The sequence below is a fragment of the Silene latifolia genome, chromosome Y, assembly GCF_048544455.1.
Source record: "Silene latifolia isolate original U9 population chromosome Y, ASM4854445v1, whole genome shotgun sequence".
Taxonomy (NCBI): Eukaryota; Viridiplantae; Streptophyta; class Magnoliopsida; order Caryophyllales; family Caryophyllaceae; genus Silene; species Silene latifolia.
In genome coordinates, this window is record NC_133538.1 from 394,247,930 (window position 1) to 394,255,165 (window position 7,236).

Consider the following 7,236-nt stretch of genomic DNA (forward strand, 5'->3'; position numbering starts at 1 on the left):
AAGGATTAAGAAATAACCTTCGGTCCTAGCAAAAACGGCCTAAGAACAATATCAAAGTTGATATTCGCCTATCAGTTGCACCCAAGACGATATGAGAAATGCCCTTTGATTATGCTAGAATCGATCCAAAAATTAACTGATTAATTTTTTAGGTTTTTTTTGTGTTTTTCGTAGAGATGAGAGGCAAGAGTGAGATAGAAAAATTAGGTAAAAAAAAATTACTCCTATCTCTACCTTTAACCGTGTATGAGAGAGAGATTAGGGTAGAATTTTTTTACTAATTACTCGGCCCATAATCCGAAATTAGGAGAGTTATTTCACTTATTTTCGATTATTCCAAAAATGTATAAAATGTGTAAATTGTCATCTAGTGAGGATCGAACCCATGACGTCTTAGTTTGAGTACCCTCACTATTACCACTATGACACATTCATCTTGTTGATATTAAATATAACCGATTACATTTAATTACGAATTAACATATTAATTCGTCCAAGCTAACATTACATATATTTAATTAAATATAACTTATTATATTCAATTTACGAATTGACAGTTAATTCGTCTCAACTAATATTATTTAATCTTCATTAAATAATTGTCTCATCAACACATTGATTAACTGTTTAGTCATATAAGGCATCAATGTGATTATATTTCTATAACCACATCTCTCAAACACATCCTATAGGTGTGACCTTTAGGGACCAGTTGATCACCGCCATCTGTATGATAATAACGTCAAACTTTCTAGCAAGCCAACCGTTATTAGGTAATCGTTAATCAACTGATTAAAATACAAAGTATACCCTTGTAAACCTGTAAGAGATTTTGTAACACCCCCATTTATCTAGGAGTCTTAACTAGACCTTCCCAAATAAATAGGGTTGTTACCATCTCGGTTGCCGAGATAGTACATATCATAAGACAACAATTGAAGTACTTTTATTAAAATAAATAAGTGTTAAGTCTGCCACAAAAGATAACTGTCTTTTAAATGGAATAATAAATATAAAGTACAACTGATAACTAATGTTTATTTCAAACTAAAACTCGTAAATAATCATTGTGAAATGACGCCTAGCCCTCCAAGTGATCCGTCCATCCCCATCACGCGTCTCAAGGCAACAATAACCAACCTGTAAATTAGTCTGCTCCCCAATATGATAAGAAAACATCATATGGTTCATCACATGTGGTTTTTAAGATAGACAACAGAAACAAACCACGTCAACTAATGTTGAGTAAGAAACAACGGTAAGACAATATAAATTAGTAAATGCAGCAGAATCATTCAGACCACTACTTGATTACCAAATAGACTTCCTCTCACGATAATAATAATAATAATAATAAATCACAATACACGGCACATCGGCCGACTGACTCAGCGGTCAACCTCAATAACCCAATATATACGGCACGACGGCCAACTGACTCAGCGGTTAGCTTCTGTAACTCAATATATACTCAATATATACAGCACGGCGGCCAACTGACTCAGCGGTCAGCTTCTGTAACTCAATATATACGGCACAACGGCCAACTGACTCAGCGGTCAGCTTCTGTATCCACTTCCAATACCAAACAACTTGTAAATAAATACACATAAAATAGAATGCTCATTCACAGTTACGAAAATTAAATATATTCCGTTACTACAAATATGCCAAGCACAAGATCAACACTTAAATAGTCGAGTAGGATTCCCTACCTTTTCAGCAAATATTCCGTCTCAACAAGCAATGACTAAAAAGACTCTTCTACGAACCCGTCACCTAGCATTTATTAATAACATACAATCAATTTTATCATTCCTTCAACAAATTAATCTAATCTAATTCCCAAATTTTCATAAACTAAAAGGAGCTAATTTTTCTACTGTTAAAGACAGCAGCTAGAAAGTAGAGTTTCATTGTTGAAACACTAATGACAAATCAACAATACTTTAGCACTGTCAACTCTTACACCAAGACCTGAATACGTAAATAAACAGAGGGTTTACCAATTACATTCCTATCCAGGTTGGTTTAGACCGACTGTCCAGTCAAGTGAGCATCTCGGGTCTGAATGGAAACCCATAACTACCACGGCCATCCCCCTTGCCCGACTCGGCCACGAGTCACAACTAACCAATCTTAGTCCACCACCATCATCCCGGCTGAGTCCAGCCAGCACAACCGAGCAGCCATATCTCGGTCAAGACGGGCCAAGGTCGCGACATCACCGGTTCAGTGCATCAATAACGTAAATAAATCGCTAATAATAAGCTAATCCCGCAACTCCCTTTCCCAATTCATCTTAAACATGCTTTAATCGGTAATAAAGGGCTTGACACTATTTCACTACCAACTACTACACTAACCGTCACAATTAAACTAATTAGAAGGGCTAGATTAAACTTACTATGAAGCGGAATGAATAAAGGTCGGTACTTGTCTTCCGAATTCGTCCTCCTTCGTCCCTTTCGTCCTCTGCGTGCTCTCTTGGTCTCTCGATTTCACCTACTCTGATTTCCCTCTTTATGGTTGAGTTTTTGTGAGAAAAATAGGGTGAGCTTTGTTGGTATAAATCTAAGACAAATCCAAGACAAAGTGGGCTCCCAAGCCATAACAATCGGTACTATCCATGGCCCATTCCCTTTTTTTTATATATATTTCATATATATTATTACTCCTATTATTATTATTATTATTATTGGTAATTCTCACTCATCTCCGACTTCGGTTTGACCTTTGACTATGTTTGACTTGACCAAAAGCGCGGGGTATTACAGATTTACAATTGTTATCACACTAATTTGTGGAGGACACAAGCTCCAACAAACTCCGACTTGTCCTCACAAGTGTATGTGCGATAACCGATTCTCATATCCTAAAATTTCTCCCACTCAATGTAAAACAATTTGCAAATCCGTATTCACAAAGGTCGTATTTTACAAGCGATCATTATCAAGAATGGTTTCCCCGACTAGAGAGTAACTTAACTGATAAACGAATCAACATTCGAGCATGGCCATGCATTTCAGTTACAACTCCTCGTGTGGCCCTGAGAAATAACTATACCTGATAAGGGCTGGATATTTTCCTCAACTCGAATCCTGCAGATGTAAGCACAGTATGAAATGACCCAGAAAAAAAAACTACTTAGCCTCCAGTTACGGCAGACCTTGAGAAAGAAACCAAAGTCACCCAAAAACTGCCTTAATCTCAAGAGACAGTCGATAGTCAAAAGAATCGACTCTAGGAACACAATGGATGTCCTATCCACGACCTGGCACCGAATGTTTTTAAACATTTAGGACTCCATTACGTTGTCACAAAAATTTGTCCTACGAGGTATCGTTATAATCTCGCATTTGTGATCGATCAGTCAACAGTTTGACTTATGGCTCGTTGAACCCACCATCAATCGACTGCACAATATAATAGCCAGAGTTATCAGCTCTTGTAGGCGATTACGGACCAAAACAAAATATAATGTAATTCAGTTCACTTTGTGGCGTTCAAAGTTGTCAGTACAATCCACATGAAAAACAAAATATTATTATAAAACGATGAAGTTATAAATAGTATATGAAAAAGATAATGTATCAAATCCATAATCGACTACTACAACTCAGGAACACGTTTAATTCCCATGGAAATAACGTGCCCTTCATGCCTATCAAAATTCAACGGTTTAGTTAGAGGGTCCGCGATGTTATCATCCGTCGCAATCTTGTCAATCACTATCTCTTCTTGCTCCACATAATCACGGATCAGGTGAGCTTTCCGATGTACATGTCTAGATTTGTTGCTAGACTTTGGCTCCTTAGCCTGGAAGATGGCACCTCTATTGTCACAATATCGGGTCATTCGAACTAGGAACTATCGTAAGTCCTTGTAAGAATTGACGCATTCATATCGCTTCCTTAGCTGCTTCCGAAGCAAAGATAGTACTCAGTTCGATGTAGAATCTTTACAACACTCTGTTTGGAACGCTTCCAGCTGACCACAGCACCATTAAGAGTGAAGACGAACTCGGACTGAGATTTTGAATCATCTCGATCCGTTTGGAAGCTAGCATCTGCGTAACCGATTGCGCATAGCTTAGTATCGCTTCCATAAGTCAATGCCCTATCCTTAGTCCTCCGTAGGTACTTGAGGATATTTTTAACAGCTATCCAGTGTGTTTCACTTGGATTCTTTTGGTACCGACTCGTCATACTCAATGCATATGCCACGTCTGGACGTGTGCATATCATGGCATACATGATTGATCCTATTGCAGATGCATAAGGAACACGACTCATGCGCTCAATCCCTTTAGGCGTCGTGAGTGACTGAGACTTGTTCAACTGCATCCCAGACGTCATTGGAAGGTTCCCCTTCTTGGAGTTGGTCATGCTGAACTTCTCAAGAATCTTATCCAAATAAGACTCCTGACTAAGTGATAACGTCCATCGTGATCTATCCCTGTAGATACGGATTCCCAAAATGCGCTGTGCCTCACCCAGATTTTTCATCTGGAAATGGTTCTTCAACCATTCTTTAACCGAAGATAGGAGAGAAATGTCATTCCCAATCAGGAGTATGTCATCGACATACAATATCAAGAATACAATCTTGCTCCCACTCGACTTGATGAATAAGCATGGTTCTTCGACCGATCGAGTGAAACCATACTCTTTTATCACCTGATCGAAACGATGATTCCAACTCCGAGAAGCTTGCTTAAGTCCATAAATGGAACGCTTAAGTTTACATAATTTCTTAGGATGTTAATGATCTATGAAACCTTCGGGTTGCACCATGTACAACTCTTCCTCCAAATAACCGTTTAAGAAGGCGGTTTTCACATCCATTTGCCAAATTTCATAATCATGAAAAGCGGCAATCGCTAAGATTATCCGAATGGAACGTAGCATGACTACAGGTGCAAAAATCTAATCATAATGCAATCCGTGCACTTGAGTGAAACCTTTTGCCACTAGTCGTGCCTTATAGGTATCTGGTTGTGCGTCTACAGAACGCTTTATTTTGTAAAGCCAACTTGCACTGTAGAGGTTTTACCTTATTAGGTAAATCAACTAGATCCCATACGTCATTCTCATACATGGAGTCCATCTCGGATTGCATGGCTTCGAGCCATAGCTTTGAGTCGGAACAGGCCATAGCACCTTTATATGTAGCGGGTTCATTACTCTCTAGGAGTAAAATGTCATTCTCCTCGACCATACCAATTTATCTGTCCGGAGGATGAGAGACTCTGCCCGACCTCCTAGGTTCCTCAGGAATACTAACCGTATCATCAGTTGGAGGAATAACTTCCTCCATCTGTTCCTCGGTTGTTGGTTCTGGAATCTCCGACAGCTCGAAGGTTCTATTACTCGTCTTGTTCTTGAGAAATTCTTTCTCTAAGAACGTCGTACTAGCCGCAACAAAAACTCGATGTTCGGTAGACGAATAGAAGTAATGCCCAAATGTTCCTTTTGGATAACCTATAAAGTATGTCTTGACCGATCGCGGGCCAAGCTTATCCTCGTGTCTCCACTTGACATAAGCCTCGCAGCCCCAAACCAGAATAATGGACAAGTTAGGGACCGTTCCCTTCCACATTTCATATGGAGTCTTGTCGACAACTTTAGTCGGACTTCGGTTAAGTATAAGAGCAGCTGACAAAAGAGCAAAACCCCATAATGAATCAGGCACTACCGTGTGACTCATCATGGATCGAACCATATCAAGTAAGGTTCGATTTCTCCGTTCGGACACACCATTTAATTGAGGTGTTCCAGGTGGAGTTAACTGTAAAACGATTCCACAGTCTTTAAGGTGTTGATCAAACTCATTTGAAAGATATTCGCCACCCCGATCTAAACGGAGTGCTTTAACCTTTCTACCCAGTTGGTTCTCAACCCTGTTCTGGTATTCCTTGAATTTCTCAAAGGACTCACTTTTATGCTTCATTAAGTAGACATATCCGTATCTACTCAAATCGTCCGTGAAAGTGATAAAATATCTATAGCCATCTCTAGCTGTAATTGACATAGGTCCACAAACATCAGTATGTATGAGTCCTAATAGGTCACTAGCGCGCATTCCAACACCTTTGAAGGAAATTCGAGTCATTTTGGCAATGAGACATGATTCACACGTGCCATATGTAGAAAAATCGAATGCGGGAATAGTCCCATTATCGACGAGTTTCTTTACGCGTTTCTCATTTATGTGTCCCATTCGACAATGCCATAGATAGGTTTGATCTTTGTCACCAACCTTTATTTTCTTATTATTCACGTGTAATACTTCCGTGGTTTGGTCTAAGATGTAAATTCCTTTCATGGAAACTGCTTTGCCATAAATCATTTCATTGAAAGAGAAAATACAGCTATTATCCTTTATTGAAAATGCAAAACCGTCTTTAGCAAGTACAGAAACAGAAATAATGTTCTTAGACAAACTGGGTACATAGTAACAGTTATATAAAAATAACTCCAAACCACTAGGGAGTTGGATTACGTATGTTCCCTTCGAGACAGCAGCAACTCGTGCTCCATTCCCGACTCGCAGGTCTACATCACCTTTTTCGAGAGGTATGATGTTGTTTAGGCCCTGCAAATGATTACACAGATGAGAACCACAACCAGTATCAAGTACCCAAGTTCCGAAACTTGCATGGTTAATCTCAATCATATGAATATAAGATGACATACCAACAGGAACGACGCGGCCTGCTTTGATGTCATCACGGTAGACGGGACAGTTCCTCCTCCAATGTCCAGTCTTGTGACAATGGTCGCACTCAATGTCAAAGCCCTTGCTCTTTGCCTTGCCCTGTGAGCCACTAGTCTCACCGGGCGCACTCTTACTGTTTCCTGGCTTTTTAAACTTTGGCTTACCTACAGCTAGGTCGCCATGAGCCTTGCCCTTACCTTTACCCTTGTTGGAAATCGTGAGAACATCCTGCTTCATGCTCCCACTCAATTTCATATCCTTCTCGGTCTGTACGAGAAGGGAGTGTAGCTCATGAGGACTCTTTTTCAAGTCATTCATATAGTAGTTCGCCCTGAAAAGGGCAAAACCATCGTGAAGAGAATGAAGCATTCGGTCTATGACAATGCTCTCACTGATTTTACAATCAAGTGCCTCCAGCTTCTCGACATTCTCAATCATGTGAAGAATGTGTGGGCTAACCGGTTGGCCCTTCTGGAGTTTCGCATCAAAGAAGCGACAGGTATGCTCATAAGTAAC

At 39.7% G+C, this 7,236-nt stretch overlaps 1 long non-coding RNA gene across 1 annotated transcript; it reads right to left on the bottom strand.

Annotated features, from left to right (window-relative positions):
- Nucleotides 1-926: 926 nt before the first annotated feature.
- Nucleotides 927-2,534, bottom strand: LOC141634443 (uncharacterized). The gene is made up of 2 exons (XR_012539161.1): nucleotides 2,408-2,534; nucleotides 927-1,152 (listed from the first exon to the last, which is right to left on the bottom strand). It is a non-coding gene; the product is annotated as an uncharacterized LOC141634443 (long non-coding RNA).
- Nucleotides 2,535-7,236: the final 4,702 nt, after the last annotated feature.